Source organism: Rattus norvegicus, chromosome 10, assembly GCF_036323735.1.
Source record: "Rattus norvegicus strain BN/NHsdMcwi chromosome 10, GRCr8, whole genome shotgun sequence".
In the NCBI taxonomy this organism is placed as follows: domain Eukaryota; kingdom Metazoa; phylum Chordata; class Mammalia; order Rodentia; family Muridae; genus Rattus; species Rattus norvegicus.
The window spans coordinates 73,962,634-73,977,667 of record NC_086028.1 but is presented as its reverse complement, the minus strand read 5'-3'; the positions used below and the strand labels follow the sequence as shown (position 1 = coordinate 73,977,667).

General features: G+C 47.6%; 1 protein-coding gene across 12 annotated transcripts in view; it reads left to right on the top strand.

Moving 5' to 3' along the window:
* The window catches only part of Msi2 (musashi RNA-binding protein 2), a 366,538-nt gene that overhangs the window by 29,830 nt on the left and 321,674 nt on the right, over positions 1 to 15,034 (top strand). The window lies entirely within an intron of this gene.

The window sequence follows — 15,034 nt, the reverse complement described above, 5'->3', positions numbered from 1 at the left end:
CTGGCAATGTCAGTTAGTTTCAGTCCTAGAGGCCTGGTAACCCAAGCGCAGGAATGCAGCCGTTGGCCCAGGACAATACACTGGTTCTAGTTTTTGGTGAGCCGGAGCAGGAAGTACAACTGTGAACCACATTTGTGGGAATCTTGGGGAGAGGACCTGAGTGTGCCAGCGAATTGCCACATAGTAGGGGGAGGTGTGTGGTATCTGGCCTTGGAATGGCGGTGTAAGTTGCTGGTTGACAGAACAGATCTTGCAGGGAGTTAGAAAGATCCAATGTTGGGCCAGTTAGTTAATCTCTCAGTACCTTGGTTTTCTCATCTATAAAATGGGGATGAGAGTAACAGTTCCTACTTTGGTTACGAGCTGTGGGAACTATGAGCTGAGAGCTGGCAGGTGGTAAGGAAGTCCCTGTTTTGTTCTGTGGCGTTTTTGGGTAGTGGATTGATGAGCTGTCCTGAGGTTTGGGGACAGTGAGTCTTAAAAGTATTTTTAAATTAATTACATTCATATATTTTGTATGTGTGTATATGAGCATACACGTGCCATGGTACACTGTGGGGACAGAGGACAACTTTCAGGTGTTGGTTCTTTTTTTCCATCATGTGGGCTCCAAGGATTGAACTCAGGTCATCATCATGTTTGGCATTGAGTCCCCTTTTACCCACTGAGCTTGTTGGCCCCAGCATAGTGGTTCCTAATCTGATTGTGCAGGAAGTTCTTACCAGCCCTTTCCTGGTTATGCCGAAGGTGGTCCACAGATAACCTGGTGACTGCAACGGCAGGGTTCCCTGCGCTTCCGCAAGTGAGGTGGTGCCTGTGTTATCTTTAGAAACAGTGCCTTTCGCCACACACTCACTGTGGCATCCTGATTTAGGCCTTTAGGCCACAGGTTAGGCCTCTTGGTGCCTACAGTTGCTGCTCACTCTCCTGATAGTGGGCTGGGGGCAGCATCAGGTGGAGGAGGAACCGTCTGCCTCGGCTTTTGGAGCCTCTCCTCCCTGCTTCCTGCTGAGTCTATCACCCCACACCCAGTCCTTGCTCTGCAGGAGCCGCAGCCGCAGGCCTGTTTTTCAGGTTGTGTCCTTTCGGCGGGTAACTGGAATGTGTGTGTGCATGCAAAAGAAAACATCGAAATGTTTGGGGAGTGTTTTAGGAAAATAGCATGGAGCAGATTGCCAAGAGTCGCTTATATGGTTCTTTTGCTTTCCCCTTTGCTGTGTACATGGGTGCCCAGCTTCCCCGAGCATCCCACTGTACCGCTGTGGCTTTTCTTACCCCAAGTGTTCTTTCTTCCAGCAAAGAGGATACAATTCAGCACCAATAATACCGAGCAATAAATAACCCAGGGAAGATGAATAGCCTTGTGTGGTGGTAAATTAAAGTTGATTTATTGCACATAATATATACAGGTGCTCCTAATGTAATTAAGCAGTGAGGCTTTTAAATGCTGCAGAATCTGAAAGAAGACCCAAGAAAATTAGGTCTTAATAAGGCTTATTGGAATAACAGCTAAACACACTGCTTAGTACTATTAGGGGATGCTGGAAGATGGATCCGCTCTGCTCTGTCTCTCACTGTGGAGTGACACACCTGACCCACTGTTAGTGGGGCCTGCACTAGATTGCTTTCCCCACAGTAGGACTGGGTTATGTCGAGCTATGCCTGCACTTTGGCCTTGTGTCTTGTGTAGAGTCATCAAGTGACTAGCCATTGAACAGGCTTTTGCCAAGTGTGGGCCAAGAGAGTGAGGCTGTGGGATCGAACCCCTGGCCTCATTGGTATCCCGGTCTAACCAGACCAGACAAGAGAAGGTTCATACACAGAATAAACTTACCACTTGGGTTCCAGTTGGTGGGGTTGCCTGAGCACCGTGCTGGGGATGGGGGGCCGACTAGAAATAGAGAACAAAGGCTCCATCTCTAAGGGTGGTTAAAGGGGTCAGAGTGTTAGGTACATGACTGAAGAGATGGAGTGGGGATGCCATTAGGGGATAGTGGAGGGATAAAGCCATGAGACAGGTATGCTCAGGAGAATGACTGAGAGCCTTGGGAACTGGGGAAGCCTTTGAAACAGCACAGGTCAGAGTTTGGGTATTCTGGTTGAAAGAGTTGGGTTGGCAGGAGGCTTAGTGAAATAGATAGATTTGCATTTCAGGCCTACCGTATGGATAATTTGCTTGGAAATTATGGGATCATGCATGCAAGTGAGCAAGAACAGGATCAGAATGTCTCTATTTCAGTGAAAGCTCTTCGAAGCATTGTGGGAGACGAAGGCCTGGGACAGGAGCCGGGTGCAGTCAGTGTGGACGGCAAGGCATTCGGAGTGTATATATGCCTCCCAGCCGTTGGCACCAGTGGGTGGGGACTACCTGGAGGATGTTGGGTGAGCACTCGGTCAGTAGTGGTCGAATCTCCTCCACTCCTCCTAACAGTGGTACTTGTTAGACACGGAGGTGGATGGATCTTGCTAAGATCTTCAGGTGCTGAAGTATCTGGGCTCCAAAAGGATACAGAAGATAGTGGACCTGTGGCTCACAAGGAGACATGGAGCCAAGGTTCCCTTGAAAGTGAGCAAAATATTCCACAGTGATTTGGGGATGGGGACGCGGGCTTGGGTTGTTTTTGTGGATTGTCTGGTGGAAGTGGCAATATTTATCAGTCCTTTGAGGAATCTGCCCCATCTGAGAAGAGCCTACTGGACAAAAGTCCTTACTGTAGCGGCATGATAGATGATAGGCCAAGGAGAGGTTGTTGTTCTCCACTGAGGGTTTCAGAGTAAGATCATTTTCAGTAATTAACTGATCTTTTGACTCTAAAACCATGAAACTGTTTCCTGCAGAAGTCTCTTTCTGGGACTCATAAACTCACTTTGCGTAGTTTATGGTACCCATCAATTCATAAACTCACGACATAGCTTTTAGTACCAATCAACTACGGTACCGGTTTATTCTGGGTAAGGTAAAAACCAGAAGCCAATCTGATTGGTCAGTGGCATTCAGAGCCATTCCTGGGTGAATCCCGAGCCTGGTGTCATAGTCGAGACTTAGGGGAGAGTCCTGCTCTACCTATGAAGCCATTCCGGGCTGTTTGTAGCTCTGTGGTCTGGTGGAAGGCCTGACCTAAGGCCGGCTGCTGGCTCTTCAGGCTGGGTCAGGGCCTGGTCACCTGATCTTTTGCAGAATTAGAAAAGATTCAACTGTCTGGTCGAGACTTCCCGGTCGATAGAGAACACAGCCCCTAAGTATACCATCAGTGGTTTGGTTATTTTCATGGACCATGGTTCAGTAGATGTTGAAGATGGATAGATGATGTGGATTTACTTTTTCTGAGGCTTGTTCAGGGAGACTGAAAAAGTTCCCCTGTCACCTTTAAGTGTACACCTGTCTGTCTCGTTGTCCCGTCCATCCTCCCCCCTGTTGTGTGATTTGAGGGAGAAGAGGTGGAAACAGCTCTGCCCGTGACCCTCAGTAAGGCTTCTGGAAGCAGACTTGTTTATTTTTGACAGACAGAACAAATCCTGTTCTGGGGACTATCCTGCTCTGACCAGCAACAAATTGAATATTCGCCTGACCTTTTTCTTCCAGGAGCGGAGAGAGTGGTGAGGGATGTGAGTGAGGCTTCCTTTACCATCAATCTTGCCTCCTTGTTTGCTCACTGGAGCACTTTAGAGGGTGCCGGGTGCACATCTGCCTTTGATTCTGAAGTGCCAGTGGGTTTGAGGGGCAGTGCCTCTGGGGCTGTGGCAGTTAAGCAAGTGGAGAGTGGCCATTTTGGGTGTGGAGGTGGCAGGAGAAGGATTGGAGCTTATTTTATAACAGCCCCTGCCACCCAAGCTAGCTGAGTGTGTCATAAGATCAACTTGAAGCAGAGTGAGAAAGGTAGTCCAGGAGTCCAGAAGCTAATGGGTACCACCTCCCCCAGGGCTTTGCCTCCCTTCTTCCTCCAATCTCACATACCCTTTAAGATAGCCCCTTGCCTTTGACCCATCCAGCTCCAGCCACAAGTCACTTCATTCCTTCTTTGTGTTCCCAATGGACCCTGCCACTTGGCTAAGAAAGAGTTTGTTAGTTCATTTCTTCATTCATTATTCATGCAGCTCGTAGTAATTAGCATTTAGCCGATGTGGTTGCCAGGGCTGGTTGAGTTGTACTCATTCATTGAACAAACATTTGTTGATCCCATGCCCGTGGGCTGGGTGCAGGGTGTGGCTCTGGGGTTAACTGAGATGGGGCCAGGTTGCCTTTGGGTGTGCTGTCTGTGTGGGAAGGCAGGTCATTAAGGGGAGGTGCTGAATCAACAGGTGTAGGGTACTGAGGGTGTTAATGGGACTTAGACCGAGGTAGGGGGGAGGGGGAGGGGGAAGGGAGATCCAGTCTTGGCAGCTTTGCTAGCTTTGTGCCAGCTGATTGGGGCCTTAGAGGGTAAAGAGAGGAGGTTTAGGGTCTGAGAATCAGAGTGCTCATCCTTTAGGGCAATCAGGATACTGGGGTTTTTGTTCCCGTCCCGGCTCATCCAGGGGGGACGCTGAGTGACTTCCTGGTTTCTGCTCCTGTCTCTTCCCATCTTTTGTCATTCAGAATGAACACACCTTTTTGCCTAGCAGCCTGTGGTGGCCCGGCCACCCTGCTTGCTAGGGAGATGGCTCACAAGTTAGCAAGGGTCCTGGGAATCTGCAGCCTGCCAAAGAACGGCCTCTGAAGAGAAAGATAAGCCACAGGGAGCCAGCAAGCGAAAGCTTCCACAAATATGAGCCCACTTAGTGGCCCTTCAACTGAGAGTGGCTCACGTCTGGGGAGACTTTTCCCCCCTCTTCCATTTACAAGTGAGGAGGGTTGAGGGGGTCATCCAGAGCAGCAGCGAAAGGTAGTGTCCCGCATTTGGTGCTGCTGCCTCTCCCGGGTTTGTAAACTCCATGTTTCTTTGTTCTGGCCATTTTTTTTTAACTGATAGGAATTGCTGAGGGGCTTGGAGGGGCAGGAAAGGCTCCTGTATAAACAGCTGTCTTGCTGACTGAATCTACAAAGTGAATTTTATGGCTGAAGTATTTGTTCTTGCTTTAAAATGCCACAACAGCCCTGTCATTTCCTTAGCTAAGAGAAGGGGGTCTTTGAGCCATGGGGGCCATCTCCGCCTATCGAAACCTTTGTTGAGGGGCCCGGAGGAGGAGGGAATTCCAGGGAACTTTCTTTGAACCAGCATTTCTAAAATAATCTCATGCTCAGTGGAGGAGTTTTCTTTGCAAAGTTTGAGTTACCAGACGACACTGCCTTCATCTTGTTTGAGCTACCGTGGTCTGGTCTCTAAAAAAAAACCCAAAAAAACCAACCTCCCCTCGTCTTCCCTAGTCACCACAGCTGAATACCTGCTTAATGTTTTCGTGCAGACATTTCATTTTCTTTTTTTATGCAAGATTTCATCATTTTGTGATCTGAGATAGTTGGTTGCTCTGAGATTATTAATAAATTGAGATGGCTAATGGCGTGTGACTCAGAACATATATTTAAAAACAAGTTGCAATAGAAATAGGTCTTTTACAAAACTAATTTTTTGTTAGGCTACTCTCTCTTGAGCCTTTTTTGTTTGAAGCCAGCTCGCTTTGTAGTGTGCATATAGGCCCGGTTGCAATTAACATAAACTACTTTTAAAATACTGGCTAGTTGCTGTGGAGAGAGGCCAGCGCTGTGGCTGCTTAGGGAGGGTTCAGAGGCTTGGTCATTGTCTGGGTCTTTTAATCTCACTGAAGATCAAATTGTGTTTCCTTGGAGATCGTGTCAAAGATTGCCCGCTTTGATGGAGAGGAGAAGGATTAGATGTAGGCTTCCCTCTAGGACCAGGACATTTCTTTCCCAAGGCAGAATAGATAATCTTAAGACACTTGCTTGTTTTTTTTTTTTTTTTGGTTCTTTTTTTTCGGAGCTGGGGACCGAACCCAGGGCCTTGCGCTTCCTAGGTAAGCGCTCTACCACTGAGCTAAATCCCCAGCCCCGACACTTGCTTGTTTTAAAACAAGTTCTGTTAAGTACGATGTGGCGCCTGGGACAGAGGAGGGACATCAATGGAAGCACTGGTGACGTCTAAACGGTCTAGAGTTTGCTCAGTAGCTTTGAACTGGCGTTGATTTCATACCATGGTTAAGGTAGCGTTGATGAAAAGCTAGTCATGTACAGGGGACTCTGGAAACTGCCTTTGCTTAGTCTTCTGTTGTTGCCAAATTATTTTAAGATAAAAGAGAATTTATGGTAGATTGGGCTTGGTTGAGAGTGTGTTTGGCTTCCGTGCGTTGAGAATGATCTTTATGTAGGTAGGGCAGGTTATTCCTGTTCTGGACACTGAGAAAATGAGGCCTCAGGGGAACCAGAGAGCTTGCCCCTGCCGGTGGTCCCATAGCAGACCTTTCTCTAGCTCATGATTTTCTTCTGCAAAATGGCAGCCAGGGCGTCTCCTTCTAATTCCACTGGCATTCATTGTCAGAGTGGACAGCTAGCAGCTCATTCTCCTGTGGGGACCAGATAATTGCATTAAAAAACAAACAAACAAACAAACAAACAAACAAGTCCTAAAACATGTTTCCTTTCATCCCACAAGTAGAAAGATTTATTCTAGAACCCTGGCTGAAGCTTCCTGAGTAGAATTTTGTTGTCTTCTTTTCTTTTGTTTTAAAAATGTTCCTGTTTCACAAATTGTATGTGGTTAGGATTTAAAAATTAGCCATTAGAGAACTTAGAGCATTTCCAGGGAAAGTTCCCAGGGTTTCTCCCGACCTTGGTGACAAATTAGAATCTATTTCTTCCCTTCCTCTCTTCTCCCTCCTTCCCTCATCCTGTATATTTGTACCACAAATATATGTTGACGCTTACAATAACAGGTTCCTAGTACAACTGTCATTTTGTAGTATGATTTCTCGTTGGCGGAGTCCCTCTGGGTGGCTCTGCTTACGGGAGCCATTCCTCCTCTGTGTGAGTATCTTTAGGCTGCCCGTGCCTGGCACAGCATTGGGTGCCTTGGAGATTTGTGCTAAGTGGGGACTGTTTCTGTTGTTGCCACCTTAGAACAGGCAGGACTGCATTCAGATCACGTGGGGCTCAATGAGGAGAGAAGATGCAGGAGTGGTTTGTAATGTAGTGCTGCCATTCCAGTACGGACTGAGGGGGAGGAAGAGGAGGAGAGGGAAGGCAGGAGCTATGATCAGCTTCCTGGAGCAGGTACTGCCTTATGATTCCATAGCCAGACTTAGAGCAATGGTGAGTGTCCTGGGGAAGGCAGTGGTGGACATGGAACAGATCCATTTATGTGAATGGAGACAAGGGTGGGAACAAGAGCTCACTTTCTGGAAGTTCAAGCTGACTGAGATATGAGTGTTGTCCTCAGAGTATGGCTCAGTCAGATCTCTGGTGGACAGAACAGTTGGAATGGAGGGAGGGAGGGACGGCAGTTTGGACAGGGCAGGGGACACTCAACCTTTGGTCATCAGTAACTCTTAGGTCTTCCTGAAACAGGAGAAGTGGTATGAGGTGAGTGAGTTGAGCAGAAAGGACTCTGGGTTTATTCAAGAGTTTCTGGAAGAAGGAACCCGTTAGTCAGCTTTCTGTCACTGAAACAAAATACCCGAGATAATCAGCTTACAAAGTGAAAGGTTAGTTTTTGTTGAGGTAGCACTTCACGGCAGTACCGCACAGGGCAGCAAAACCACTCATCTTGTGGGCAGGAAGCAAGAGAAGGCACTGGGGTCTCAAGGTCCTCTGCTAGGGTATGCCCCTAATAACCCGAACACGTGCAGTGGTTTTACCTCTTAAAGGTTCTGCTACCTTTTTAATAGTGCCTCCCAAGGGCCTATCGTTTGACACATGGCCCTCTGGGGGCCATTCAAGATCCAGACTGCAGCAGAATCTGTGTCCAATGGCAGTGACCCACAGGAGAAGCTTGTCCAAAGAGATTCTGAGCACATCCTATCAGTGGGTGAGGGGTGATTCTACTGCTAGCTTGGTGGGTTCCAGAAACCACTGGAAAGGCCCTGTTTCTTCCCTGGAGTTGGGGTCGGGAGCTATACAATGGTGTGGATGCTCAGACTTCCTTGCCTTGCTAAGGAAAACGTCCCAGAAGTGTTAGCTATGTGGATCCAACCCCCAGTAACTATATGGTGTAGATAACAGCTTGCTCAGACTAAGTCTTGCTTTGTGCTGTGAGTAGCTACATTTCCCTTTCGGCCCTGCATTTCCCCTACAGACACTTTCCTTAACTCGAGGGGAAGACGTGGTAGTTACCGTTGAGAGCCCTTAACAAGCAAGCTTCTACAGAGACAACGAGAGGCCCCAGAGGAAGAAGGCTGGCGCCAAGAGTAGAGGGCAACTTGAGTTTAATTTAATAGTTCACCTTATAGACACAATATCGATAGGTACCATACCTCAAGTCATGTGCTTCGAGGTAGACCATTCTTGGTGTCCTTGCCTGGCTTTAGAGTTCTCTGCGTTGTACCCTACATAAGAGAACTTTGTTTTCATTCCGGCTGATGTTTAATTCTAACACTTGAGAGACTGAGGCAGGAAGATTGAAAGTTCCAGGTCAGCCCAAGCAGTACACTAAGACCCTGCTCCAAAACCCAAAATTACCAAAACAGAAAAAGAACAGATTGAGGCTTGTGGCGTTCCTTCACAGAGAGCTTGTTCTGTTGGCTATCTTGGCTCTCTTCAGCTCTAGTATTCATTTTTATTCCCGTGGCTCTCTGAGACAGATGTACTCATGTGTGTGAGAGTTTCTTAGGATCCATGTCTGATGGGAGAGCTGCTGCCTCACACGTATGTGGGAGTTTTGTTTGAAGCAACTGTTCTGAAGACACCCAGATAGTTGTTTTGTTGCCCTCTTCCTCATAAGCCCTTACTACTAGCAGACTCGTTCGCTTGTGCACAATTAGTAGCTTTAATTTGCATTTCACTAATCACTAATGGGTTTGAACACCATGCTTGCTTGTTTTAGGGCACAGAGTCTGGGCCCTAACACATTCGATGCCACAACTTGTGGTAGGTCGTCTTCTTCAAGCTGCTCTCTTGCCTTGGGACAGAAACAGACCCATTTGTCAGTGCTATGAGAGTTTGGGCCTTTTGTGTTAGCTTGGCCTCAGTGTTTGGTGTTTTTGAGTCTGCCTGATGCTTGCTCCTGTTGACACCCCCCCCCCCCCATTTTATTAAGAGCCCACAGATGACAGACAGCGAACTGAATTCAGCCCCATCCCTTCTTGCTCGACAGGGCCATGCTGTTCCTTTTAGTATAAACAGACAGGCAGGTCCCCAGTGTTTGATGACAGCCAACCTTGGTAAAGGAAATGGTTCCAGGGAGGCACTGGGGACAGTCGCAGGTAAACATCAGCCCCAGAGTGATGTCTGTTGGGCCCTCAGGTGAGGGAGGATTAGTGCAATGAAAGAGGAAAGATTAGGGACCCAGGTGAGGTAGGGTATGATGGCGGGAAGAAGACTGAGTAGGCTAGGAGGATGGCCATGGCACTGGATCCCCTTGAGTGTCATAAGGTGTTTCCCCAAATCTGAAGGAGGACCAGTCAGACAGGGAGAATCCTGCCATGACTGAGGCTTTGGGGAAGGGCGGCCTTTGTTTTACTATATGTTCAGTTGAGCGCTTTTATGTGAAAATAGACCTTTGATGTCCTGGGAACTGAGAAGGAAAATCTGCTTTAGCACCTGGGGAAGGGAAGCTGCCTCAGGAAAAAAAAATGTTCTGTGAGGACAGAATAGAGCTGTGCTCCAGCACGGGCTGAGCTGGGTATGCTCATAACCCCGTGAGGGGTACAGGGACAAAGCACAGGTACTGCCTGACGTGTTTGCAAACACAGCATTAAGGGGCCATGATCAGAGAGGCTGGTGACATGTTTGTAGTAGGGATACAATTACATAAACACCACCTGTGCTTTTATGGGCAAGGTCTGGGTGGGAACTGTACAAATAATCACTGATTATCTGTCTGGTGGGTTAGTGGGTATTATTATTTTTCAAGGAAAAGATTCTTCCTACCATAGGCCTAAGACTACGTGGTCTGTTGTTAACATTGGGCCACTGTGGATGCCTGTCAGCTTACTCATTCACTGTGCTCCTGTTAGGCTGGGTGATTTAAAGGAGAACATTCTAGTCCCTGCCTTCTCCAAGCTCGGGCGCTGTTGTGGAACATAAAGTATCCCCAGAGCCATGGGTATCACACAAGGTGGGACCCAGTTTGTTGAAGGAAGTCAGCAGTCACAGTGGCTTTTGAGAGGATGTCTGTCTGTCTGTCTGTTGTCTACGTCTCTGTCTGTCTGTCTGTCTGTTGTCTACGTCTCTGTCTGTCTGTCTGTCTGTCTGTTGTCTACGTCTCTGTCTGTGTCCATGTTCCTGAAATGCAGAGGACCTGAAGGAGAGACAATGCAGTGACATCCAAAGGGGAGAGACCAGAAAGGGGCTGTACCCTGTACTTCTGAGAAAGGATGTGTGTTTTGACTCTGCCTAGGAAGCACTTGCTCAGAATTCTGGCCCTAGTGCTAACCGTCTGCGTTGGAGTGTTACACTAGCTTTGGCTAGGTTTCCTTGAACACGGATGGAAAGAATACACACACACACACACACACACACACACACACACACACACACACACACACACTCTAATGGTGCTCAACTAAAGAGGACACCTCCACAGGGGGTTTGGCATACAAAGACTGCAGCCCACTCTCGGGGACGCCAGTGTAATGACTACGCACTGGATACCTAGTGTGTGGAAGGGCATTTTGCGAAGCTAGGGTGAGACATCAGGAATGGGACTGGCTGGGGCTTGGACTTGAGAAAGCTCATCTTCTCAGGAGGGGTGGGCATACAGGTACAGAGATAGTAGTCCCAGGTAGGGGAGGTCTGGTCAGGATGTAGACTTAAGGCTCTGGAAGACTGGTTAGCAACATAGGCTTTGGGAACAGCCTTTAGTCAGGATTCCAGGTTAGGATATGTATGTAGGTTTGCTGAATTCCCCATCGGGAGCCCCAGCTGACTCATGGTGCTTTTGCTGTCTCCCTGGTGCTCGAGGAGGAGCCTGACAGACTGGCATGGTAGTCTGGGTTCAGAGAAAGCCAGGTATCCCTGGAGTCTTGGTGTTGAGGGGAAAGTAGGAGAGGAATTGCTTCTTCTGCTCTTTTCCTTAGCAACAGGCCTTCACCCTGAGCTGATTGGGCCTGCTCCTCCCTAACAGATAGCTTTTATGAAGAGTTAATAAATTAGCCTTCTGGGAAAAGAATCTGCCGTGGTGCCAGAGAGGCCTTTGCAGCCGGAGCCAGAGACGGAGCTTACACACGTCCTTTGTTGTGACATCGGGCCCTCCTTGGAGTGTGCAGCTCAGGAAGGGGGAAGGAAGGTGGATCCAGACTCCTGAACAGAGCCCTCACAGCACTTCTGAGGATGCTCTCCCTTGTCATGGAGGGAGCCTGACACAGGCTGAATGAAATTGACTCGCTTTGGCTCAGAGGTTCTGGGGAGGCGAGGCTTATAGATTCTGTTTGTCTTTTCCTGTTGACTTTCCCTCTGTCCTCCACTGATCGTTGATAACAGCTCATGGGCCCACAAGTAGTGTGGAAGGCCCCAGCCCTGCTGTTGGATTTCAAAGCACTGTGTTTATTTGAAGGGAATCTGACCTAGGTGCATATGGTTGGGCACATTTGGAGTTTTGACTCTGGAAGATTGAAGTCGAAGTGTTTTCCAGTGTTTGAAATCAGCTTGTACGACATAGCCAAACTCCATCTCAAACCAAACCACACAACGAGCAACGAACAAACAAGCAAACAGCTACGAGAACAAAACAGAGGCAAAGAGGATGTGAGGCCGACTTACTAAGGTGTCGGAACATCTGTTAAGTCGGTGTTTATTTGGATCTGTCTTTCTTACCATTCGGGGTACAGAGAGACCTGGGTCCTGCTTCCCCCAGTGTCTAGAGAGTGACCTGGGCTGGGGACACTGGGTTCTCTCCTACTTATTTTGTTTTAGTCAATGAGAAAGAGCTTTTCTGGTCACCTCTTGAGTTTCTCTCTGCTTGTCCCTTACCACCTGAGGGCCTTCTGGGGCTGGGAGTTCATGCTGCCTGTGGAGCCATTCCTGACTGCTAATGAGAGCAAATGAACACTTCCTACTGAGACTGCTGCTTATAAAGTTGGATTCATCTACTCTTCCAGCACGCACACGTGACCTCCGCACAGTAGTAACAAAACTGTCCTGCCCAGCTCATTATGTATGTATAGGTACTTCCCCCTGCCCTGGCTCTCCCCTGTGCCCCAGCTGTGGATTTGAATTCGAGGCTAGCTTCCACGACCATCTTACATGACGATGAGGTTGAGGATTTGCTGGCTAGTTTTATGTCAACTTGATACAAGCTAGAGTCATCTCATCTGGGAGAAGGGAGCCTCTATTGAGAAATGCCTCTGTAAGAAAGGGCTGAAGGCGAGTAGGGCATTTTCTTAGTGACTGATGGGGAGGGACCAGCTAGGGTGGTGCTGAATTCTCTAAGAGAGCCGGCTGAGCAAATGATGGGGAGCAAGCGAATAAGCAGCACCCCTCCGTGATATCAGCATCAGCTCCTTTCTCTGGGTTCTTGTCTACCTGCTTTTCAATGATAAACGGTGATATAGAACTTTGAAACAAACCCTTTCCTCCCCAGTTGCTTTTGGTCATAGTGTTTCACTCAGCATCACTAACCCTAAAATAGGACAGAAATCCCAAGTGCCTGGGCAGGAAGGAGACTGTGTGTCCCCTCTTATCTACAGAGCTTCCGGTATTTGGTCAGATGGACATTTCCTTTGATTTTGGCCCACCACCATGTTCAGTGCTTGGTCTCCAGCTCTGACATTTCTTTAGTGCACACGCAGTGTTTTCCTGTATGAGAACATGGCGTGAACCTACCAAGTCGCACACAGTCAGACAGTTTTAGCTGGGGAACCCCTGGCTTGGAGGGCTTGGAGAAGGAAATTTTCAGTGAAAATAGAAAGTTCTTTTTCATATCTGTTGATATTGTAGGTGTGTGTGTGTGTGTGTGTGTGTGTGTGTGTGTGTGTGTGAGAGTGTGTGTGCGCGCGCACGTGCGTGTGTATGTGTGTTCAGAGACCATCTGGAGAGAGTCACTTTTCTCCTATCCTGTAGGTTCTAGAGATCAAACTCAGGTTGTCAAAATCAGCCCCAAGTGCCTCTAACCACTGATCCATTTCATTTGCCTGTTTTGTAGTTTTGACGAATAATTTCAGTTACTAATAGTTTTTTATTCCTTGGACCTTCCGGTATTTCCTTAAGCTCCCCCTCACCCCCCATCCCCCGTGTTTTCTGATACTCGGGAAAAACCTTTCATGATGGTTAATTTTCCAATGTCAGCCTTGCTTGACTCATGGTGCTCACTTGTGTGGGGCGGTCCTAGTATGGATGCTGCTGATTGGTCTTCTGTGATGAGATTGACATCTTACAGGCGGCTGTTGTCCATACACTAAGTGAATCTGTCTCTAATATGGCTGGACACTTCAGCTTCATGAGGGTGGAGGCGTAAGAGCAGAGTGAAGCTTCCTAAGGCAGGAACCTAGGAGGGGCCCTTGGACTGGACCCCAGAAACCTCTTTATTTCTAGGCTGTTGTCCTGACAACACAGTTTATGATTTGGGTTGCAACATCAGCTCTTCCCTGGCCTGCTAGCTCTGAAAAAGTTATGTCAGTTCATCCGTTTGTCCATCCATCTGTCCATCTGTCTGTCATCCATTCATCATCTGTCAGTTAACTAAAACAGTCGGTCTCTGTCTATCTCCTGTTGGTTCTGATTCTCTTGAAAGCTCTGTTAGGCACAATCAGAGCAATCGCTCTGTGTGTGTGTGTGTGTGTGTGTGTGTGTGTGTTTTCTCGTGTTGGAGAGTTTGACAACAGAGACAGTACCCGACTGATTCTTATCTCCTTCTCAAGCACTTCCAGAGAGCTAAATACACAGGGGTGCTCAGTAAGTATTCAAAGAGTAAGTGAATGGCTTTGCTTTGTGAACTGACTGGTCTAGACTCTACCATTTATCAGTCCTGGGTCCCAGGTCCTTCCTTTGCAACACAGGGACCACCTCTGCCTCATGGCTGATGTTACTGGTGAATGAGATGGGGTGTCTGCTGGGTAGGGATGGTATGGAGTTAATGCAACATGAGGGGTGGTCTAGGTTGAACACCCCTAATTTGAAGTCTTCCCTACACAACCACAAATGGAAAATTCCACACATGGTCTTGTGATGGACTGCAGTCAAATGAGAGCATATTAAAAATATTGCCTAAGATTACCTTCAGGCTGTGTGTTCAAGGTATACACTAAACATAAGTGAATACTGTGTTTATAGACTTGGTCTTTATCTCAGAGACATCTCATTCTGGCTTATAGCAAATATTAAAACAAAACAGGAACTTGAAACTTCTGGTGCCAAGAATTTTGAATAAAGTCTGCTCAGCCTGTCCTACCAACCTCCTCTGCCGCTTTTGAGATTTTGCAAGGTTGCTTCAGAGATAATGTGAAATGTGAGCAGAACATTCTAGAAGAGGGGTTTTCAGCTTTCCTAGTGCTACGGCCCTTTTAATATAGTTTCTCATGATGTGGTGACCCCAACCATACATTACTTTCATTGCTGCTTCATAAACATAATTTTGCTACTTTTATGAATTGTAATATAAATATCTGTTTTCTGTTGGTCTTAGGTGACCCCTGTGAAAGGGTTATTCGACCCCAAAGGGGTTTCCAGCCATAGATTGAGAACCATCGTTCTAAAACGTAATGGGGCGTCACAAGTGGCAGTTCCCTTCCAAGTGCCAAGCTCTTTTGTGTGAACTGTGTCTTTCAATATACTTTCTGTTTATGTCTTGCAAAACACTCTTCTTCTCTTTCTTTCTGAGGCAGTATCTTGCTGTGTATCCCAGTCTGTCTTTGAACATCCAGAAGTCCTGTCTCAGACTCCCTGGTGCTGGGATTATAGGTGTGAGCCGTCACACCCAGATCAGTGCCCCAGGTAAAGGAGGAGGAAGCTAAA